This window comes from Drosophila melanogaster, chromosome 3R (genome assembly GCF_000001215.4).
Source record: "Drosophila melanogaster chromosome 3R".
Taxonomy (NCBI): Eukaryota; Metazoa; Arthropoda; class Insecta; order Diptera; family Drosophilidae; genus Drosophila; species Drosophila melanogaster.
The window spans coordinates 23,442,376-23,467,100 of NT_033777.3; the positions used below are offsets into that span (position 1 = coordinate 23,442,376).

General features: G+C 42.2%; 1 protein-coding gene across 1 annotated transcript in view; it reads right to left on the reverse strand.

The window, feature by feature from the left end:
- Nucleotides 1-24,725, reverse strand: part of CG4374 (uncharacterized protein) — a 63,595-nt gene that overhangs the window by 33,692 nt on the left and 5,178 nt on the right. The window contains exon 2 of the mRNA NM_142889.3: nucleotides 10,488-10,558. The gene's annotated coding sequence lies outside the window, so the exon portion shown is untranslated. The remainder of the gene's footprint in view (nucleotides 1-10,487; nucleotides 10,559-24,725) is intronic.

Genomic DNA, 24,725 nt, shown 5'->3' on the forward strand with positions numbered 1-24,725 from the left:
TTAACTGCATATTAGACGCTGCTTGGCGGGCCGCACACAGTCGTGTGATTAGACGGTGCTCCTGGTAGTGAGTCATTAGCAGTTTTCTTTGGTCTGCCCAAAAAAAATTCGCAAATTACGATTGGCCAGTAAAAAAATGAAAAAAAAAACCCAAGCCTTTTATGCAAATGGTGTGGAAATTTTTTGGTGGCCCGAAATAGTTGATCCCTGAAACTATCGGTCCGCCTCTCTAAAACGCTCGTTTCGATTTTGTCAAAGCTGTCAGGGAAATTTGCATAAATGATAACTTTATCGAACTAACCCAATGAATTGGATAGTTCGGCTTAGGGGGCGTGGCCACTGAGTCGCTGAGTGACTGGCCTGCGTGCGTGTCACCTGCGAGTCTGTTTTGCTATCCCACTCTGTCTTCTGGGCCTTAAAAAATTAACATGTCACTTCGCACAGGTGGCGACTTGGTTGAAAAAGCCTCGATTGGCATGCCATCCAAGTGCGTTTGCAATGGGAAGAGGCGTGGCAAAAATGTGGTGCAATTTAGTAAATGGAAACAAACGAGGCATCAAAATTAATATGAATTATTTATGACCTGCTTATTATTTGGGAAAAATCCTCAATAACTTTGCAAATATATATTAAAATAGTGCAACCGTAGCATTTAGAGGCTTATCAGTTAATGGAAAGCACGGTTATTATATAATACACTTATTCTTAGTACGACTCTGCGTCTGGCAATCATTGGCCCGATCTACAAGTGAACCCGAACCCAGCCTTTTCCTGTCGTTTGTCATCCCTCCCCGCTCGATATTGTTTTGAATCAAGGCAATGTTCGTGGCCTAAACAAGCGCTTAAACAACGACGGCAATGGCTAACAGCCAGCCAATGGACTGTGGACTACATGAAGTGCCAAATTTATATAACCATTAGATACGGCAGTGGCTAAGCTGCTAGAGCACTGCTATATAGTGGTCTATGCTATACCCTAACCCCATTTGCATGCGCCGCCTTCGACGACGACTGACATCGCAACATTTTGTTGCAGCGGCTACCAATTCCGCAGTCTGCCTGCCTGCCAGCCTGCCTGCCTGCCGTCCGTCCACTTAGTCGCAGCTCGTTTGGGCCACGTCTTTGGCTCGGGCTCAATTTTGTGGCAGCCACTACTAAGCCAACTACTAGTGCTTCTGAGCCACAAGTTGCTGCAGGTTGTTCTTGTTGCCCGTTGTCGGTTGTCGGCTGTTGGCCGATGGTTGTTGGTTGTCATGTACGAAAATTGTAGCGCGCATTGCTGCAGGAAATAGTTCAAACATATCAATTTTATTTTTATTTATGCTAATAAACCGTTAGGCCAGCCGAGTGAATTATTGGCCATATACATAAAATCCAACAAAAATATAGAAAAACATAAAACCAAAACCAAAAAAGAACCCACAACGCATTGGCAAAAAACCACGACCCGGCGGCACATGTCGAATCTCTGTTGCGAGCACCTCGATCTCGGGTGAAATCTGTGCATGCACTTTGATTAATCAAATCAAATTAACGCCGCATTCCCACACAAATCAATGCAATTTGCGGTGCAGACTGCCAAAAGAGCCAATTGACATCGGGAAATCGACTATGCAGTATAGGTTTTTTGGTGCTGGCGAAAGTGTTGAGAGCACAACACCCACCCAAAATGGCAGCCGAGCCCATTTCGACGCCTTGTGGGCGTGTGGGCGGTTGGTGCCAGTGGTGCTGGTGGTTTCTCGTGGTTCGTAGTGGTTTTTGCCCGTGAAGGGTGAGGCTCCTATGCAAAACAAGTGCTATCCAAAATAGCATCGTATCGAACCTAGAAGACAACCGCACACACTTGCCGCCCAAATTTTAAGTTAATTGAAAATGGTACATAATTATTTGTAATATAATAATGGTTAGATATAGGTAATTGGATTATTAGCCAATTTGTAAGTTATTCACATTTAATTATTCAGTAGAATTTCCCCAGCAAGAGTATGACAAAATGTATTGCATTCGAGTTTAGCTGGCTTTTTGGGGCTTTCCAGCTGCAGACTCTTAAGGCGATTTGACAAACGATAGACAGGACTGTGGCCCGAAGCACAAAAAGCCACTAAAAAGTGGACACCGAAGTGCTCTGGCCATGTTGTCTGTGCCATTTTTGGGCAACCCCCGACGTCATTATTTGCGGCCTGCGAGCGCACATAATTAAAATTGACTCAAGTGTCGCTGCTGTCGTCACACCCAGTTGGATACGTTCTGGCTGAGATGGATGGAAATTTTGGTGGGTCGAAAGGGGGTTGAGGCGGTTTGGCTGCATAAATTTCAATTGGCCATTGACAGCCGTTTGTTGTTGCCACAAATCTCTGTCAGCTGCATAGTAAAATGAATGTTTATTGTTCGGTAAGTGCCGCAGCCCCGCTGTTCAGTCCAAAAACGAAAAAAAAAAAACAAATAGTCACATTTAATGCATGGTCCGCAATTTATAGGAGCCATTTTCGGCCATTTGATTGAAAGACCCGCAATGGGCGTTCACCCATTGCCAAAGTGCTCCATCTGTTGTTGTCTTTCTGTTTTTGTGTTTGTGTCGAGATTTCGCGAATTTTCGCCTATTAATTTACAACTTTTTTGAAGCCATCGCCTTAGCAGTAGCGGCCAACAACTGGGCAAACAATTTGCCATGGCCAAAAATGGCAAGCAGCTGAAAAATTTCGCATTTCCCATTTAGCTTTTTGTGTATCTTTTGCATAATTTCCTTCTCTTGTTTGGAATGGCGCATGCCATGAACACAATGACTCCTCTGGCAAAAAGTGAAACTTTCATAATTACTTGAGAATTTCTGGCAAGCCGTATCTTGCATGCCCACTAACTCTCTTTTTAGCTTATTTGCTGCTGCTTTCTGGCCAATTAGCCGGTGGCTAACGGTAGCCTCTAGCGTCAGCAACCAAGTTTAACTCCAACTTCAACTTCGAATACGAATTTAGCTCCTGCTTTTTGCTGACGGTGGTCCACGCGACTGTTTGCCGTACGCATTAACGCCGTTTAGGCCCAAAAGACAAACGGCAAACAGCGAACAACAAACAGAGAAACAACAAGGGGTAAACAAAGCGACAAACTGGCCAAGAAGCCAGGGGACAGCTGTCCGCAGCTGGTGACCAGCTATTAGCCAGGGGCTATCTCGTGAATCGCCTCTTGTTGACTCTGGTCAAAGATCTATTGCCTGCACTCACAGAAAATTATTGCCTAAGTTTTGTTATTCTAAAAACTATAATTTAGTTTAAAGGAAAAAAAATTTTTTTTTTTTACCAATTCCAACTTGTGAAAGGCAAACCTAGTTTACAATGAGTATCTTTTATGTTTATACAAATTAGTTTTTTTTAACTATTCAATAACTTTTTACCAATTAGACATTTGTCTCCTTTAATAGGAGGCATACAGGGCATCTGAGCTTCGACTTGACCCGCCTCAATGCTGTTTGCCCAATGCCAATGTGGCATTTAAAACTAATACGAGCGAGACAACAGCGCCTGTGCTGACTGCCACCAAATTGGTATTGAAAACAGTCAACAGACTGCTTGGCGGCAGTCGCTATTCGGTGTTGGCCTATAGCAACTTGGCTCAGACTTCACAGCCAGGCTCAAAGTCAAAGTTAGTTGTTTGCACTGGGCAAACAATCGACCTGAACGATAGACTCTCGGAAGCGACTTGAGGAACATTCTTGAATGTGTCAGGGGCGCAACCGAACAGCAAATGGGCTGCCACATCCACTGGACTGGCAGGGCATTTATTTATGCAGACTGAACATTTGGCCCACTCCTCCAAATTGCAATTGCCGACACTCAAGCTCATCGCTCAGCCCACATGTGGTCCAGTCCGAAAGCGTTTTGGCCTTCCCAACTGTTTATCTGCATGAGCGCGTTACCATTTTGCTAAAACTCCCCTTTTTCGTTGCCGCAGCGCACCTGTCCGCAGCAAAAATGCTGGTTTATTTACGCGAATTTTCGCAGACCATATTTTCGTTAAGCAAATTCATTTCTGCGCCTCTGCCTTCATTAGTTGGCGCTCAGGTGAAAATCTCTGGGAAAATCTGCCGTATCAGCAATCCTCGCATCATGATCTCCTTGTCAGTTGACGACTCGTTTTCGTTTTCGCACTGGCTTTTGCTTTTGCACACTCTGCGAAGTTTGCCAAATGTGACGTCTAATGAAGCATGAGCTCGTCGGGATTTTGTGGCTGCGAGAGTCGCCAACCGGTTGGCGGATTTGAAAATCTGGTAGTCATAAGGCGATGCAGCCTTGATAGCCGGCCAGCGGATACAAATGTGAGATAACTGGCCGCAGATCCGATGACAGCGAGAGAAAACACAGGTAGCCACTGGGAGGCAAACGCAATGGCACCGATGACAGCCAAATGCCTGAGAATCGCATAGAAGATCCATGGGATACATTTGGAATCAGCAAATAGAAATATATCTTCTCCATAAGCAGCAATGAAACTAACTTAATTCGAACACTAAATAAATCATATAAATCATTCTTAAGCTAAACGTTAAAGCAAGAAAAATGTATTAGGTGAGATATCATTAACATTTAAAGCAGATAAATGATTTTATCCTTAAATTTATTAATGAGAACAACATTAAAAATATGTGCAAGTTAAGATACGATATATAGCATAAAAATTGGTAGTAAATAAATTTTTAGTGAAAATTAGTAAGTTAGTTAGTAAGTTTTTAAAATTTTTCTAGCATTGATGGTGGCAGGAAAACCCGATGAACGTTTAATGGGTATGGAAAACCGGAAAAAATTATTCTGCTGATGCCCTGTTCTGTAAAGCGTATTCAATTTGGGATTTCTCACTCTCCCAGCTCGCCAGTCGTCTGCAGTTGCCACAGAGCATATAATTCTCATTCCGAATAGCTAACAAGCAATTATACGTATTTAATAGCTGAATCCTAACGATTTCCTCCATTACCAGAAATCGCATTCGCGCAAACCTGCCTTAATTTACAGCATGCAAAATGAAATGGAAGTAGAACCGCTGCACCAGCAAAAATATAAAAAAATCACCATCAAACACAACCACTGTAGCCTGGTCGCCTGCTGTGCACAGGCAATTTATTGTGTGTTTGTTTTAGGCTCACATATGAGAGACAGTACGAGTATCTCACAGATACACAACGGTGCCTAACTGCAAATGTGAGAAAAACACAATTAGCTTTTGGCGGCGGTGCAGCGGGGACCACCTGCTGATGCCCAGCTCGCCACGAAATCCGAAATATGAAAAGCCCCCGACTTTCCACGCAGCCAGAAACAAATGGAAAAAAAAAGTAAAAAAGGGAGAGATATAGAGACAGATACACGGGAAAACTAATTGCACATAGAAGTTGACCGCTGCATGGTTTATTTAAATTCTCCACAACAAAAGCGGACCGGCAAGTTTAAGGTCAGCTTATCTCGTGTGATATGCAAGTGCCTCCAACCATAAGACCAAGTATCTCGAAGTCAGGGTTTCCATTAAACAGCATGCAGATGTATAAAATATAGATACATTCAGAGTCAGGCCAACAATAGTCATAAAGCATACTACCACCACACAAACGGCAAATTGAAACTAATCGAGTTTTGGCCAAAAGGCAGCTGCCATAAACATAAAAAAGAAAAATAAATAAGTCAGAATCTAAACAACGTTTGCAGAGCTTGCGATTGTAATAAAAATCACTTTGAATATGGCATAGGTGTGGTCCTAATTACCGATATTAAAGCGGATCTATTTCATCTGGTCGGCTTGTGGGTCTGGCTGCTATTTGATTCGTTTCGATTCGATGCCGTTTGGTTCGATTCAATTTGTGCTTGCCACGCGCGGTCAGGGAAATCAATATGTTCGAGTCGCGTGGGCTTAGCAATTGCAGATGCCTAAATTTGTGCTAATGGCATCAAATTTCAGTAATTTCACTGCACTTCGAAAGGAGCGCCCTGGCCAGAGGTCTTGCAGCGGGTAAGGTAACCAGATAACCAAGCCCTTGATTTAATTAAAATGGGCGCACATTAAACCCAATACACTTAAGCGCGACTTAAAATAGAAGCTGTACGAAGCAGGAAGTGGTGGCCATCAAAGTAGTTGGCTTAGTTCGCGCTTGCCTACTTTCATTGCGGCCCATTGTATCAATTTCACTGGGCCAAAAGCGTAGCCATACACCACAACTGCTTTTGGCCCATCAGTGTCAGGCTGTCAGTCAGTCAGCACAAAAATAAAATAAAAACCAGAGAGCAAACCATTCGGGTAGTCAGTCAATCTGACTGTCAAAACGCACGCCCATTCACGTGGCTAGCTTTAGCATTAAAGGCTCAATTATGGCACACTTAATGAACTCATCACTTGGACAGCGCATCAAACAATAACTGCAGACTGTCAAAACAGACCAAATCGAATTGGAGCACCGAGCCGAGAGCTTTGCTATCTGGCATTTTCTTGTGGGGGTGTGGGCGGTACTTGATCTCGTCACCGGACCACGAAACACTGGCATTAAAGAAAGCAATTAACAATTACAATGAGCACTAGCATCTGGCAATGGACAATCGTGGACCAACTGGTGGCCATTAGCTAAGGCGACACTAATCCAACTATCGAAAACGCTTTCGAATGGCCATCAATTGGGGAATTTACGGTTTCAATTTCTTGGAAAACATTATGGATTGACCACAGGTACTTAAATACAGACCTGACTTGTCCAAATTGTCTTCCGTAAAAAGTCATCAAATAAAAAACTACTTAAACTAGTAGCTAAGTGATTTTCTATTATAAATCCTGACTTATAAATTTGTATAAAAATCTTTAAAATCCAATCACAATGCCCAAAAAAAAACCCATAATTAAGATAACAAGTGTTATTACTGCAAAACTTATGTTTGCTAAAGTGTTAGTCGTGATTTATGTGTATATAGAAGATAAGTACTTATCATTGGAATTATTTGTCACAATAATTAAAAGAAAACTTACAATTCAAGTAAGTTATCTGTTCCGGAACTTCCAGAACTCACATGCGTAATCTAAAACCTGCGCATAAATTAAACTCCCTTGTTTTTTTACACGACTCCCAGTCCAGTCTCACCTTGATCTTGAAGCCCAGACTGGAAACAGATCGGTGCGCCGACACACCCATATATATTCCTGACCAATAACTATGTATGTATGTATATATTTATGTAGAGCTGTGTGCATGGCATTACCTATTACCATTACGTACTATCTGGTTCACAGTGCACATATGGATTTTACCGTTTTAGGCATTCAGTCTAATTGATTGTTTGCAATTTCTGGTTGCTGGCCGCCACCTACTGACCTTCACATTGATCAGTGGCAGTATCCGCAAGTCGATCGATCCAAACCGATCCGATCCGATCGGCCAACAGCCGGACAAACGTCTCGGCGTCTAGCTCGTGCGCTATAGCTTTGGCTATATAATGCTTCGATCGTACGGGAAAAAAAATTAAAAAAAAAAATACGAAATTAAAAAATAGATCCGATACGACCACACAATGGGCGCGTTAGATCGCTAATCGATTTGCTGCTCATTCGATTTTATTACGTATTCAAATTGGTGCAATTACCACTTGGAACTCGTATGGCATAAAGTGGGTGTGTCAGCCCCAACATTGATTTTTCTTATTTTTGCTAAATTGTTTTGTGATAATTATAAATGGTGCTACAATGTATACACGACTATAAGATTTTGCATCTATTGGACTATGGGCCAAACATATAACATGTATCTTTATACTCAATTTGTTACAAGCTGTTTTTAATTAGTTTAAAGAAAAACATTTCAACATATCATTTAAAAATTTGTGACAAAAGCGCTGACATTTCGCCCATAGTTGCATGGAACTGTTTCTTGTTGTTATGGCGATGGAAATTTCTCCCGAGCTTGAATTACGTGCCGGATTTGGAGTGCGACAGCAACCTGCAGCGTATCGCTATCGAGGGTAATCCGAGACCTTCTTTCACAATGATTTTCATTCAGTTATTCCAGTGGCCAGAGCCTGGTATGCAGATATTTGCAACCATCGCATCGGATTGGCATGGAACAGAGCCAGAGTGGAGTAGTGAGGTAGCAGACCGCAGTGGGCAAACACTTGCTGCCTGGTTGGCTACCGGGTCCAAAAAGCGACCCAGTCGGCTGAAGACCACGTCTTGTTGCCAATCACTCAATCAAAACGTCACTTGGCGTGGCAGTTTTGCGTGGCGTTTGTTGGAAAATTGAAATAGAAACGTCAGAATTTCTGCTCTAATTATAAGGCGGTATGTTTTACGTACTAGCCAAGTTTCTTGACTCCTCGGTTTTTCTGTCTGTCTGTCTGTCTGTTGGCTGGCTTTTTTCTTCAATGAATATTTTTCTGTGTTTTGTTTTACAGTCTGCGCTTTGGCTTCCATCCGTCTGCAGTCGTATCTGTATCTGTATCTGTAAATATATATCTATATCTATATCGTTGTATCCGTATCTGTGTCTCTGTTGCAAGAGAGATTATGCTTTGATGCACTCACGTTAAGCTCACTTTACAGTTACAATTATTGTTTAATATCGTGTGGCCGGCGAAGACCCTAGAGACTTGCCCGCTTGCATTCGCAACACTTGCCGCATTTTGTGGCAACTCGATTCGCTGACTCGACTCGGTTTTCGTTTGCAATTATTATGCATTAATTGCGGGTGGGACAACGTGGCTCAGATGTCTCCCAGTCCGGCGAAAAAGAAATAAATAATGAATACAAAAAGCCGCTGCACTGCACCCACTGACCAACAGGCAATTGCCCAATCTCACAGCACAGCACGCAAAATGCTGAGACCCAAACGGTAAAACTGCAATCGTTTCTCGTATTTTTTCGGTGTTTCCCTGTCCGATACACAAAACGCAAATTGTTTTAGATTGCCCAAAGCGGCGAATTATTTGCAGTATGTTGCCACGTTTTGTGTCGCTGCTGATTATATAAATCGGTCCACATACCCCCGCCCCTTGTTTCCACAATCTTAAACTCTAATGCACGACACGTCGGTGGCAGCCGCTGGTCAATTGTCTGCCGCACTTTTGCTGGGCACGTGATTGTTGTCAGGTGGAAGCTGCAATATTCCCCTCATCTTGTCGCCAGCCCCACCGATTGTGAACATGCGCTTTTCGGTAGATTTGGCTACTTAAAATGTAAGCTTATTATTCTGTGTAGCTGCAGTTAAAAAAAAAATCATCACTGTTCCTTATAATTTTGGTTGTTTTATCTAAGTAAAAGAATTAATAGATATATGAGTAGTATCTAATAACTTTTTGTTTCATTCCTATAAGTACTGATAAGTTGGAAGAAATAATGTACTAGATCATGTAAAAATCATGTCCCTAGGGCAACAATTCTTTTCGTTTAGCATAAAGTTTACAACCACAGACAATTCAAGTAAACTTTTCCTGTATTCTGTAGCCAAAACTGATTAAACATGCATCAACTGCCGACCGGGCACAAATCAGCGTTTTGCGCCGCTGCAGTTGCTGTTGCACTTGCTGCGGCAATGTTGCTGCTGGCCGTTGTTGTTGTTGCCGCTTTCTGCCTCAGGTTGCCGCTGGTTAAAATCAAAAAAATTTTGCGCGCTTTGCAAGCGTGTCAAAAAATTGGTCATTGTTTGTAATTATGAAAATTGCTTAATTGTTGCCTAACCCCAGTGGCAGCAGTAAATGCAGCAACAATTGCAGTTGCTAATGCGACGGCCGGAAAATTTGGACAGACATTTTTTGCCATTGCTTGTAGTTTTTTGTAAGAATTATTACTGTATTTTTTTTTTTTCTGTTGGCATCTGCCTAAGTGGCAAGGCTTAATTGTTAATAGCCGCTGTTATAATTCCAGTGCAGGGTGCTAAATTTTATTGCTAAATTATTAATTGCAATAATATTTAGCTGCAATCTGTTTCGCAGATCTATATGTTTTTAATTTTCTATTTGGCTCTGGGGCGAAGTGCTGCGCCCAGTTTATTATTATTATTATATATATATATATATTTTTTTTTAGATTTCGGGCGCCGTTTATGGTCGCTTGACTAAGCAAATTCGTATAGTAGGCACCTACCTACACACATATGTATGTGGCATGTGTTTATAGCCCAGTTAGTTGTTGGTTAACGGCCCAGTCGAACCAACAAACGAAGCGAAAAAGTAAGAAAAAATTGGTTTTTAATTATTATTATTGTTATTGTTATGGCGGCCAGCTACTGTGAGCTATTTCCGAGGAATGGCCCGTTCGTAATGAGCAATTCCAGCTGAAATTCTTGCGACTTGGCTGGCCGCCTTTGTTTTGGCCTGCAATTAAACGTTACTCATACGACCCTGTGGCCGCCCGCAAATTAAGCCAAATTAAGGCGTCTTATTAAGCTAGCTGGTTCAGTGTGGCAAAACAGGTAATTAAAATGCCCGCTCGCAGTTTGTCATATGATTTATAATAAGTTTTGCATAGATTTATTAACTTACTTTGGCTGCCCCAGCGGAGCAGGAAGAATGTGTTCGCGCAGGAAATGCCAATGAGTAGTAGTTGTAGAGCACTGCAAATAGTTTCAAGCGAAGCCACATTAAAGCGTTATAATTAATACAAATCAGCACACTTAACATATAAGTACATATAAGTATACCCCGTTCCAGAGACAAAAAAAAAAAAAAAAACAGCACCAGTTCAGCGTTTGGCACGCCCGGCACGCAGAGCAATTTTAATTAGACATAAACGACGAGCCACATTTGAAATGGGGCGTAAAGGGGACATTAGGCCCGAAAGTGTTTAGTTGGCAATTACATAAAATAAGGAGCAGCTTCCAGCTCTCAGATCTCAGCTCCCAACTCACAGCTTCCAGCCAACGGTCTGCCATGTAGCGTTACTCCGATTTTCCCCGTTTTTCCCCCTTATGCAACACTCGAATTAACATGTTCCACAGGCAAAGCCAACGCACAAGTCGCTGTCATCACATAGATACACGCTGCTTAAGTGTAGATATATATATATAGACTCCATGGAGCGGACTTGCAGCAGATACACAAAGTGTGTGTCTTGCCGTGCTCTGATTTCATCGGGCGACAAGAGCAAGTGCCTCCGCTGCAACAGGTGCCCGGCGACGCCCATTGCGTGTGTTGTGTCGCGTCTAGAAAATGGCCAAGTCTGCTAGATAAGCAATAGGCCAGGCTAGCTGAATGAATGGTTGGAGGATGGCGGCTGGATGGATGGCCAAAAGAAGCTGGCCAGTGCGTGAGCAGGCCCAAAGCATGGGCGTGCCGAAGAGGGGTATCGCGCTAACCGTCAGTAGATAGCCAATGTTGCAACGTAAGTAAAATATATCGTACTATTTGATACAAAAATATTTCAATCATATGTCGAACAAATGAATTATACATTTCATCAAGCGTTGTATACAATTTCTCTTTGCTTCCAAGAGATTTTATGGGATTCCCCAAGCTTTATTATGACTTTTCAAAGTATATTTATTTTGGACAAGCAAAATCCGTGGTCATCTTGTTCTTATTATAATGCGATGTTTGCTTAAGCAAATACAGTGTTGGCTTTTAATAGGATTTTAATAATCCAACATTTCCCATTTCAAAAAATGCAGTAATCGAAAGTTTAAGTGAGTTTTTTCGTTGTTGCTAGAAGAGGTTGTGTTGATTTGTGCAGCTATTTTATATTCACCAAAGTTTTGCTCATACTCAATGCCCCTTTTGTGCCACACCCCTGCCAGTGTAGCAACTGCTACTGGTGGCGCCAAAAAGAAGCGTCAACGACAACGATGCTGGCGCTAAATGGCTTTTGCCATATAAATGTCTTCATTGCGTATGAGTGATGAGGCAGCCATGGCCATGGCCACGTCCCATCCGAATCCCCGCCAAAAACGCCATGAAACTCTGCCACACGCAGCTCGCGAGACGCCTGTTGACGCATTTGGGTGTTGATTTTTAATTTATGCGCTTTTAATGCGCGAGAAAACATGCATTTAAAGTGAATTTATTATGAATAAAAGTGCGGCATTAATTACAGCGAGAAAAAAGTGTGGCAGTGAGAGGGGATCGCTTCCGATCAGAAGTGTTTTTTTTTTTTTTTTTTGTTGGGATATTGCTCAACATGATCTGGATCTGGATCCCACATCCTGCCGAAGGGAGCGGGGCAAGTTCGGGCCACTTGGTGACTTGGCTGACTGACGTTGCAACACTTTGGCACGCATGCGCGGCATTTTAATGCGCAAAGTGCGCTGCCAACAACGAAACACGTAGCACGCCCACTTTTTGCGAATACCTGTGATTACGAATACCTGCGAATATCGGCGAGTATTGGCGCACAAGTGCACTCACACATCGAATGGGTCTTTGCGACTGGGTCTAGGAGATTTATTATTGTATAATGCGCCGTACGCAGTTTTATTTATTGCTCTGCACGCCAAAAACTTTAAAATCAATTGAAAAGCTATAAAAACGTTCGTTTATTTTTTATTGTTGTCGTTACTTGTGGATTTTGTTAAGTATTTCAACATTTCTTGCAGCCTGCTCTGCTCCAAATTGCCAAAATGGTCGGAGCGCTTATTTTTTGCTTGAGTTTTTACATTTTCCTTATGGGTTTCCCAATGGGTGGGGTCTCTGCCTTTGAAATGGGCGCAAGTCATTTTGTAAGGTGCTTGAATTTCTTACCGGTATAGTTTGCTCAAAATAGAGAGAAAACTTTAGAGTTTAGTGAATGAACTCTAGGTAGTAAAAGTATTCACAAAAGCAGCATTCATTCATGACTTCTGTTCGATCGAATTCATTCACGATTTCACCGCAAGCCCACTCAAATCGCCATATAATAATCGTATGCAGATCTCTCACATACAAGCCGAGAACAAGTCCCAACTAATGCTTAATCCCTTGACAATACTTAAGTCGATTCACGAGCTTGGTCCCTTTTGTGGACCGTCTTTGCACAGCATTAACACGATGCCAGCTCTTAGATTCCTTAAGATGAGAAACGGAAATGAAATGAACAGACCCAGATCGTTTAGATTTGATTTTTTGGCATATTCTTTGAGGGGCTTACGTTTTACGAGCATTTATTGATATTTTTTGGCTTAAAGAAGAGGGTCTCGAGTAAAGTGTCAACACTTTTTCAAAGCTAACAGCCATTAGCCGGGCCTAAACGATGGGCCATAAAACGCTGACCGCCGGATCGTAAACCACCCAAAAGGTGGCACAAAGTGTAAAGTCATAATTGTATGGGATGGCACCACTCGACGGGGCAACTGACGTATAGCTCAGCATAAAAAACATTCACTTTTTGTTGCCTACTATACGTTTTTGTTTTTTTTTTTTGCTATATTTTTGGAGGGCTGGGCAATCAGTGACCATAAATAGATATAAATAAGTGTGATTAACGCATCTGTTAACAACGCATCGAAAGCAATGCAAACCTGAAGCACTTTTTGTGGTTGATTGCTTGTTGTTGATTTTTTATTATGGCCATTGTTATTGTGCCTTTGCGCTTGTTAAGTGGCCTGCTGATGGCTCATAAATTGTGGCCAACTGTCAGGTGTATGACGAATAACTTGTCCATCGGCTGGCTGATTGATTTGCATGCACCGCTGATTGACACACGGCATCGATATCCACATCTCAGCATCGACTTCAAGTGGCTTAATTTATGCAAATGCGCCACTCACACACTCAGTCATTCATTCTCAAGATAGACTGCATTTAGCTCGATTTTTGCATCACAATAGGTTAGGTTCCAGCCACATATATCGGGCAATTAGGCCCCACCATATACGCCCTCTGACATCCACTGCGACATGTTGGGCGTGTTCGGTTTTTGTGGCATTTGACGTGGCGTATTTGCATAAACGACACCTCCAAATGTTGGGGCAGATCTGAACAATCCACGCATGAATGAATGAAATGCCGCCCCTCGGGCTCAATTGTGTGTGGGGTCTCCTTTCAGCCATCTGATTTATGCCTGGGAGCCTGAGATCTGGCTGCATTTGCTCCGCTTTGCATTTGGGAAATTTATGAAGCTGGGAAAACTCGGGCTGGACCAATCTCAAAGAGCAGACGCATAATTTAATTAAGGAGACAACTCAGCTGACAATGGGACGCGGAATGGTGCATCTTTGTAAATGATGAGGAAATGGGAGGTAATTGGTTTTTGATTATAAATAAGAAATTCAATTTAAGAACTTTGCATTATATTATTATTGTAAGTGTACAACAATTAAAGAGGAAGATCAATCAACAATTGAATTATTACTCTTAACTTTAATTGTTTCCATCTTGAGATACTTTTTTGTTTTTTTTTTTTTTGTTTTAATTTAAGTAGAGTATTTTGTACACAGACTGTATCATTGCCAATCCTTTAAACTGTATAGAAATCCATTTTGTGCCTTATTTTGCTTCAGGTAAACATATTAAATTCATATTTACCAATCCCAATATTTGTTCTAGGAACCATTAATAATTTATTTTTGTTTAAGCATTGCGGAAGCCGTATTTTTCGAACCAAGGACATGGCTCGCACGGCGAATTAACGGTTAATAAAGCAATCAGCAATTGGCCCGCAAATCAAATTGGCAGCAGCAGTGCTAAAATCCAGCAAAATGCGCTAAATTAACTAATTTTTGTTTAGGCAATGGCAGTCGCAGCGGCAGCGGCAGCAGAGTCAGTAAAAAACCGAGCTCCAGTCGAGAGTGGGAAAATAAATTTGTTGCGCTAACAATGGCAAGACCTAAAGAAAAAAGGCACTACGAAGTTGGCCTGCAATGACTGCAGATTGTGGTACTGAGCCAAGTTTTGTGGGCGCAGCCGGGCTTTTGAGTTGAGTTTTTAGCTCAAATGCCCGGCTGACCGACCGTGTATGCCATAACTATTTATGAACAGTTAGTTAACTTAAATGCTAGGTGGCAATTAAAGGGGCGTGGCTGACGCTGGAGGAGCATAGAAAGAGACGCGAATGCGAAATCATAACCTTGCCCAGCGTCGAGAATCAATAAGAGCTTCGTTTCGTAGGGGAAACGTACTCGGTAGCCATATAATTAGCATTTGCTTCTCGGCAGAGCCTGGGACTCGCCCTGGTCCACACCCCGAAAATGGAAGAATAAAACCTCTAAAAGAAAACAAAATACAAAATACGAAATACAATAACAGTCCGGTCAATTTGTGGTTTCTTTGTTTCCTGACTGCGTCCCAAATGGCCGTGCTAGTTGGCCGCTAATTTGGCCAGCATTTAAGCCGGTCAGTCTTTAATTAACAAAGGCCACACTCTAATTGATAAATTAAACAAGAAATTCAATTAAAAGAGGAACACCCTCCGCCAGCTCCCGCGGCCATCCAAAAGGTGCCAAGTTGTTAACATAAACATTAAACTTCGCCGCTCAGCCGCAGCTGCCAAAATGCTGAATGAATCCATTAATTTGCACCAGCGCCCCCAAACTGCGGGCCGCAATTGAAGTGCAAAGTTGAACCGCAGAGCTATCACTCAGAAAAAATATGCTAATTCAGAAAATATTATAGTTGTAAAGCTCAATGAACACATGCTTATACATACAACACATAAGATAAAAATACTGCCAATAAAACTCAAACGGATTCTTAATCACTTATGTAAACTTATGTATGATCTATTCTATTTAATGATCTTTACATGCGAATTATATGTAAATTGTGTTTTGAACTTTGCATTTTTTGTGAGTGCACATGTGGGCAGTACTTGGTCGAGTACTTGGAAAAGCCAGTCTGGGCCATGGGTTGGACCTGGTCCTGGCTGCTATCTTGATCGCATTTTTTACGGCACATAAATATATGCCAAAACACTACAATGAAAATATTGTGCTATACCAAAAAGTGGCCACAACAACCACAGCAATCGAGTCCGGGGCAACGACGAGAAAACTGAAAACTGTGGCAAAATATGAAAACGTTTTCAATGAAAATTAATGGGCAAACGCTGCAAAATTTTGGGGTGCGCACTGCGCATGCTCAAAAATGTTAAAATCGTGACCAGAGCTCTAGCTTTGGTCCCAGCATTGATACCCCTTATTCCCCTGACCTCCTGGAATACCACAAAGATTGCTCTGCACCAAACTGGACGACGGCATTGTCTTTGGGGGACTGTGTGGCGTGTGATTTGGCAAATACTTAGACCTTATATGGAGCGGCTGCGATGGAAACTATTTCCTGCGTTGCGAAAAGCCGCCGAAAAAGACCAAAAGCGGCAGTTGACCAGTAACAGTTCACATTTTGTGTCATCCGCGGGGCGGCGGCTCCATATTGATAATTCATAAAGTGCGCGAAAATAAAAAAAGTAAACGCCTGCCTGCCCAAAAATGGTGAGCCATTTGAAATTAACGCGGCGGAGTTGGAGCTGTTCAAATGTCAATTTTAATTTGCCGCGCCGCAAGCGATTTGACAGAGAGGTAGATTGCCTCAAAAAAGCTAAGCTATGGAAAAAATGATCGAAAAAAATGTATAAAAGCGGTGCTGCCAATCTTCGCTGCAACATGTTGGGGCAATTAAAAATGCGCATACGCCGCGTTGCCGCTGCATTTGCACGCAGTTAGCGACGCGTCGGCGGCAATGGCGGCTTACTTGAAAGCCAGCAATTTGGCAATAAGGAAATCGAAATCAGTCATCAGCCGGCAGTGCAGAAATATATTGCATCTCTCACACCACAAGATGCACTCGAAAAGAGGTGAACTGCAAGATAAAAGCCAAAAATTCGTGTGGTAATCTAAATTGACTGGGATTAAGCGAGGTTTGGATTCGAGATCATTGAATGGTTTGATTGTGCTGACTGTTTTAATTACTTAATCTGGATTTCGGCTCAAAGGCGATAGAACAAGTTTGGGATTTTGTTTGTATAGATTGAAATTGGTTGATTTGATTTCTTAATAAAAAAAGCTTTTTCATTTAAATTTGGAAATTTCCATAGAATGAGGTTAACATATTCTGAACTCTTTTGCCTGTTTATTGTTCTTCTTATTAAAGTGACATTGTATTCTTCAATATTACAAAATAGTATATAAATAATTTAGTATATATCTAAACGATATCTTTCATTGGTGTACATTTCAGTTGTAATGCCCATATGAAGTTTAATTGAATTTCTTGCTGGAACAAGCATAATGCAATCGAATTTGCACTACATCACGCCCACAGCTCAAGGAGTTGAAGAATTAGCCAACAGCTCGATATAGAAAAAAAAACGATTTTGGCAAGTCACGCAAATCTTTTCGGTCCGCTCATTAGACTAATGCACCTCGAATGCAAACCCAAACTCAATCTCGAATCCTATTCGCATTCATAATCGTGTTTAGAGCAGAGAGCCATGAGCTTTATTATTCAACTCGCGTTCCGCTAGAGCAGATCCCGACCGAATCACGCACTTTATGAAGCCATTATATAAAAATATTTATTAGCAACACTTTTGCTTTTAATTAGTCAGCAACGGCTGGTTTCCTTTGATTCAATCAATGTCGCTTGCGTGCCGAATGCGACCCCAGATCACCAGACCGCCATATCGATATTCAAATGTATTTCTGTTAATTAGAGTGCGGTTAATTTCGATGTTTATTAATGCCCTGGCCAGGTGTGAACAAAGTTTTGGGTTGGGTTGCTTAGGAAACGCTAAAAACATTACATTACAAACGCCAGTTGGCCAGTGAGCATAATCAATCAGCGTTGCAGCATTCCCACACACGCCCCACAAGAAACTAAAAAAAAAAAAAAATAAAAATAAAACAAAAATCTGCAGAAAAGGAGTAGATTTGGATGGCGGACTCCCTCGAACAACCAAACGACCCCAGCCGATGGCGTTAATAATGCCAATTGCATGTTTTATGTGCCGCAACGATGCCAATAACAATAATAAACTGCATATTATTAAGCGCTTTAAAATATTTGTAACAAGCATCGCCCAGTCGCAGTTGCAGTCGCGGAGTCTAGGCCAAAACCCGAGCCGGATCTCTCTGGCTGACTGGACGACCTCTCGCGGGGGCACACACTCTGGCCAACATCATAGAGCGCAGCCACAACTTATGGCCAAGTCAGGACAGACACGACGACGTGGTCAAGACTTCAAGACTGGTCGACTGCTAGAGTCGCTGTCGCAGTTTGCAGCCTCTAATCATTGCTCTCTTTTATATGGTTTATGGCATTTCCGTTGCTGTTTCTTTTGGGTGTCCAGCTATTGCCAAATTCATTGCGATTGCGATTGCATTCGCAGTTTAGTCGGGACAGGCGTTTTTTTTTTTTGTCTATATTTTATTTTTTCTGTCTTACTTTTAACCACGCAATCGGGGAAATACATCTCGGCGTGGCTAATTGATTGATGAAGCTGTTGGCACCTTGGCGAGCCTTGGCTAATCACTAATCACCAATCAATTCATAAAACGGAATAATAACAAACGCCTGCAACAAATCAATTAGCCGCTTAATTATGACACTAAGCCCAGCTGGCCAGAAACGGAATGAACAAATTACCACCGACGACATTAGCATAATAAAGCGATGCAACCACGGGCTGTGCCTCATAAATTATGCATACTATTTTGGGGACAAAAGACCCGAAAACCGTTCCGTTGATGTTCACTATAACAAAGCGTTATGTGGCGAGGGGAAATCGGCGTATAGGGGAAACTCCGAGAAATACGGGCGGCTGATAACGGGGCAAAGTCTTTAGTTTGATTTTTTGCATATATGTATTTCATTAGTTGGCGAAAACTGCACGCCAGTTGGGGCTCTGTAAAGTGGCTTTTGGTTGGGGGGGGAACGGAGATCCGATCTTAGCTGCCACAAAACTGGTTCGCATTCCACTTTCAGTGGTAGACACACGATCCCGAATCCAATCCGGGGACAGGATGATGCAGCAGGAGCATGCGGCGGTAGCAGCAGCAGCAGCTGATGACGATGATGATGATGGAAATCGTTATTGACAACGGAAGACGACGAGGCGATTTCCATGCAAATGGCCATGAAATGGAATTTGCCCGACGTCAACGAAGGAAACGTACTTGAACCAGAAAACCAGGCCGACACATTAATGCAGCCTGACACCGCAGCCTTGGCCGATCGGTCCGAAAGATAGGGGAAGAGTAAAACGGACGCAGCTCCGGTAGAAAAAAAACATTTTTGGGCGGTTGCTCTGGTTTCAATTAAACTGCAACTAATTGCAACGGACAGCGTCGGCAAACACAAGCCAAAATAAATCATTTATTACCCGCTCTGCAATATCAAACAAAATAAGAAAAACATAACATATTGCACCAGGTTTGTTGCCTAAGTCTTTTGTTAGTGCGACGGCAATTTTGAAAAAAATTTAATTTATAATAATCATAAAATAAAAACCAGACATGAGCCGAACAAACAACAATGCTCAGCAAACAACTCTTGAGCGATAAAAAATAAATCTTTTATATGATTTCGCAAACGAAAAACGTTGAGAAAAAGTAGCCAAAGCCAGAGCGAAATCAAAGCAGCCAAAACCGTAAAACTCCCCAGAGATTTTAATGACATTTTCGCAGGCTGGAGGAGCAGAGAACCACCGAACCACTGAGCCACCGAGCCATTGGGTGTGGGAGCGGGCAGAGGGTGCCTACTCGACTACATGGCAGCCGTCTGACAGACGCGTCACTACGTGAGCGACGTGTTTAAAACTTTAATGAGCCGCAAAATAATTGTAAATGCGACTCATGTCGCCCAAACAAACGTATTGCGGTGAGAAAATACAGATCCAGCAGGGGTCTGCTGGCAAAGAAGAAGGAAGCCAACACCCCTTCGGTTTCATTGGTTTCATTCCGAACGAAAGGAGCAGGGCAGCACCTGTCTAAGGAGGCCACACTGCCTGCACTCGGTCGGTTCGGTGTTGAGGCACTTAATTGCCTAAAGCGTGACTTAAATTTTTAAAAATCATAAAAGCCACGAGACCAGCATCGGCGAGATAAGCTGGCACTAAAAGAAAAGCTGGAAAAACATTGGCTCTTAGCACATTCCTGGCCGAAATCAGGAAGCACTTAGGCCACAATCCCTTCTGCCAGTGTACCAGATGTTTAGCAATTTGGCAAATTAACAAGCCAAAGGCTTAGGACGAGCTCCTCGTTCAGTGGCACTTGGCATGTGGCCAATTAGGAGCACTTGCCGTCACTTAGTCATGGCTCTAAGCCCGCCGGATGAGTCGTCAGGTGGCTGAGTTCGGCTGCCTGTATTTTTATTGCCTTTTAATTATCAGAGCTTAAAACTGGAAAAAAAAGCTAAAGTGAAATAAAAGAAAACAACAAAAGGAAGCGATAAAACTTTGCGAATTTCTTTCAGTCAGTCTCAAAAATGTGGGAATTTCCGTACGAATTACGACTCAAATGCGCTGCCAATATCATCGAAATCGAAAATCAGTTTGTGGGCGTAATTGCCTCAGAAAAAGGCACCCACACGCTTACATGCGTTAAATGCCTGCCAACGACAACGAAAAGTATCTAAATACGCATAAATCATGGAGGCGAGTGTCGCCGGGCTGACAACACGGCAATCGATTGCCAGATCCAGATTGGGATTCGGAATCCGATTCAGATCCAGATCTGGAGCAGCAGATAGGCGATATGAGCAAGTACGAGTACGAGTATGAGTATGCGGCATGACTCCAGCCCACAAATATTCAATAAGCACTCAGATATCGGGGGCGGTGGCAAAAAGGGGCTTACACGCTCAGATGGCGCGTTGATTGAACTCGGCTCAGATCGATCGATTTACCAACGTTTTCGGTTTCCAAACGTTTTAGCGCGTGCCCAGCGCCGTGTCAGCTTAGCGCTCTCTCTCCATCTCCATCTCCATTCATCCATCCATCCATCTATCTATCGTAATCCCATGGCAAACATTTTTATTACACTCAAGCTGAGTGAATAATACTATGCATATCTCTGTAACCCACTAAAAGATGTTTTTCCCCCGTTATGCTCCATATAAATTCTTGGCAAGAATGACATGGCAAATTTTGGTAGTCAATTATAGTTTAGCTTTTGCACAATTTGTATCATCCTGTACTTAAGATTTTAAACAGGAAAAGAGGTAAAACTTAAAGAAAGGTTGTATATCTCGAGAAATAGTTTCACTTCAATAATAAAGCATAATTTATAATGTAAATGCCCAAACTTCTTTCTCTACGCTCCGATATTTTCGTCTTTAACCGAATGCGTATTCAGATATCATCGTATATAAGTAACTACCAATAACTTAATCCGCACCTTTTGTATTTTTGGAGATTAGCGCATTATTGACATCTTTGTGGCTGCCCTGGCCCAGCAGGTGATGTGCTAACGAAGCGGGCGGAGTTTGCTTGGGTCCATCTAGCGTAATCAAGTGGTGGGTCTCGGAGCTAGTTTTTGATTTATTTGCTGGGCATTTTAATGACTCCCCCGCCGCCTGGAGGTCCAGAAACGAATGGGGAACACGATTGAACCGCTTTTTCATTAAACAATCATTGACTTCTAGACTCGACTTTTATATGACCGTCATATAAACATGCATAAAAATTCATCAGCGGTGGACTGTTGTTATTTCCATCGCTATCAGCTCAATTTTTATGGCCTTACATTTCTGGTCTCGGGTCGGTGGTGGTGTCTTGGTGTTCATTTTATTGGCCCAATTTGTAAATATAGCGCAAAAGTGTCGAGCATAACAATGAGACTCCAGCCATGGATCAGCGGATCGGCGGAAAGGGAACGATTCGAGTGCGGGTGGACTGCGTGGTGGTGGAGGGGCGATCAGCCAGCCATTGTGGACTTCTTGATCATGCCATCAAGTTCGTTGCCTTAGTCATTCGTTTCGTGCCGCATGATTTGTTGTTTATTTGTCATTCCTAATCGGAGGCAAATCAAACACGCACCTTTGAGTCAAAAGTGTGTAGAAATGTTTATAAATTACAACGAATCTTAAATGCACCCAAAATTGATAGGAAAATAATAAAAAAAAAGCGAATAAGAAAACGCCAACTGCAGCAGCAATCAAAATTTATGCATCAATAGCTTTTGGGTTTTTTCTGGGTACTTTTTGCGTTTTCTAGTTGATTTCTGCCTCCTGCTTGAAACACGCATTATTTATGATTGCAAGGCATGTAATTCGTATGCTAATTGATAAGTATCGCGAAATTTATTAACCAGCCGTGCTGGACAACAACAAATAAATGCGTGCTAGCCGTGCGGCGTCAATTTTCAAGTACACAAAACTTACACACAAGCCTCTAATGCAAAAATCTCAAATCTTGATATATATAAGGCAGCTCGCTGTTGTTGTTATTATTATTGTTGTATCCCCAGCTAGTTCTCACGCACAGGCGCAGCTGCATTTGGTCAGCGGGTTGTACTTGACCCCGCGCCCTCCCCCTCGCTCTGCAGGCCATGGCCCGTGACTTTTGTTATGCCGCCGCCACAAAATCAAGTTCAAAAGCTCGAACGCTTGAACATATATAAAATGCGATTTGCAAGGCAAATTTGTGTAGCTGCTGCTCCGTTTTTAATAGCGTATAGCAAATATTTGTATGTAACATAAAACCGCCAACAACCATGTACATAGCACAAGTGCGGCCAACGCCAAAATCGAGCAACTTTGTAACATCGAATCGAAGCAATATCCACAAACAGCAAAACAAACAGCCCGGCCAACAACATTTCGCGTATCAGCAACATTAATTATAACAGCCACAACAGCATCAGCGGCAGCCACAGCAATATAAGGCGGTGAAAAAATGCGTTTATTTTAAATTGAAAATAAATTTACAGTGCACTGGGAAAAATGGAAAAGCGCGTATTGGGAACCACGGCTTAAGATCAAGGGTATATGAAATAATATCTAGACAAGACAAGAAAGCAAAACAGGACTAATATAAAGTTAGTACTGGTGTACCTTAAGCTATAAAGATTTGAGTTTTATTTAATGGTGAAAGCGTATAGTTTATGCGTATAGCTTAACTAACTACTAAAAATGAATAGAGCTATATTAGCTGCGTGTATTTGGGAAGGATGATTGATGTGTGGCCACTCAATTTGCCTTCGTTATTGCAGCTGTCGGCTAGTGCGATGATGTAATAATTCTCGTTAACGTCGTGCTGTCTGCGGCAATAGATCCGCGTACTACGAATGGGATTCGGATTGGAAAAATCCCGGGTCCATATCTACGGTGTGTCGATCAATAACAACACGCACACGTTTGCTGTGCGACATTTTTGTCGATTCTCGCCTTGATCTAGAATTTTGTTCCTATTAATTGATCTCATAATGACAGACACTTCAAAAGCGACATCACGACGTTTATTAATTAATGCAAGACCGAGATCGAGCAACGTAGTCAACCTCCTGCGTATGTAAAGTGCGTGCAAAAAGCACAAGGTATGCTAAGCAACCAAACAAATGCCGGCAGCTTAATTAGCATTCTAGATTACACACAAACAAGTGCGTAACAAGAATTGAGGCAGTTGCGGTCTATAATGGATTTATGGGGTTAGCGCGAAGGCTGCCCGGTAGATAGACGGTTATAGACAGCTAGATGGATATGTATATAGATAAATGTCTATGAGTTAGGTGGCTCTGGGTAATAATGGGTTTGGGTCAGAGCGACCCAAGTCGGTCATTAGCGAGCAATGCTAAACGGAGGCAAATTGCTGTCAGAGCATTTCCCGCTTGCCAATATCTCAATCAGTGGCCAAAGTTTGTTGGCATCAAGTGCATAAATTAATGAAATTATCAATTAACCAAGATATTCTCCCAGCTGCCGTTTGCAGTTTGGTGCCACTGCTACCGCTACTGTTGTGCTTCCCATGGATGTTGCTGACTATCGGGCAAATCATTGCGCAAATGCACGCAGTTCATGTCGAAACTCAATTGCAATTAAAACCTTAAAACTAAAGTCTATGAAGCCAGGCAAAGGAAGTCCCCAGACTGTCCCAACTCGTTAGGCGAGTGGGAAATGCTTTAATAGAAATTACCGGGCTGGCAAAATGTTTGCAATTGTTGTCTGCCTGCCGACTGCCCAAATTGACATTATCAATGGCTTCGCAAATGCGTTATTTATTTAATGCCACATCCAGCTACTTCTCGATTGTGCAATCCGATTGCTACCCTGCATGCTTATGTGAATGTGAACTTCGAATGCCAATGAATTGGCGTTTTAAAAACATAAATGAAATCCTCAAATAGTAGACTTATAAATTATAAATTTGGTATATTACGGACTTTGTGAGTTAATAATGTATTAATTATAAAAGCTGCTTAAAATATATTCAATGAAGAGATATTTTAATAGGGTATTTATTGTTTCATAGATAAATTTGCCTTTGTTTGATTTTGGATTTGCTTTGGTTTCGTTTTGTTTCTCATTTCATGCAAATATTTGCAAATTTCTCAAATTAACGCGTAGGCGAGCCAAATCAAGCCGAAAGCGATGGAAGTGTCGCCGTCTCAGCACCACCAACAGCACCACCAGCTCCACCACAGCCGCCTCATCTAACGACGCCCCCACCGGGCACACTTCTCCTCCGCGGATCCACAGCAAGTTCAATGAACCACCTACGAGAAATATGCAAATCGCAGCGACGTGGATGCAGGGAAAATAAATCAAATGAAATGGACTAACAGACTGGCAAAAACAAAAGGAAAACTAATTTCAATTCGATCTTTTGTGGCCTTTGTCTGGAGTTGCTCGTAAGACCTAATAAACAAAAACACGAAGCAATAA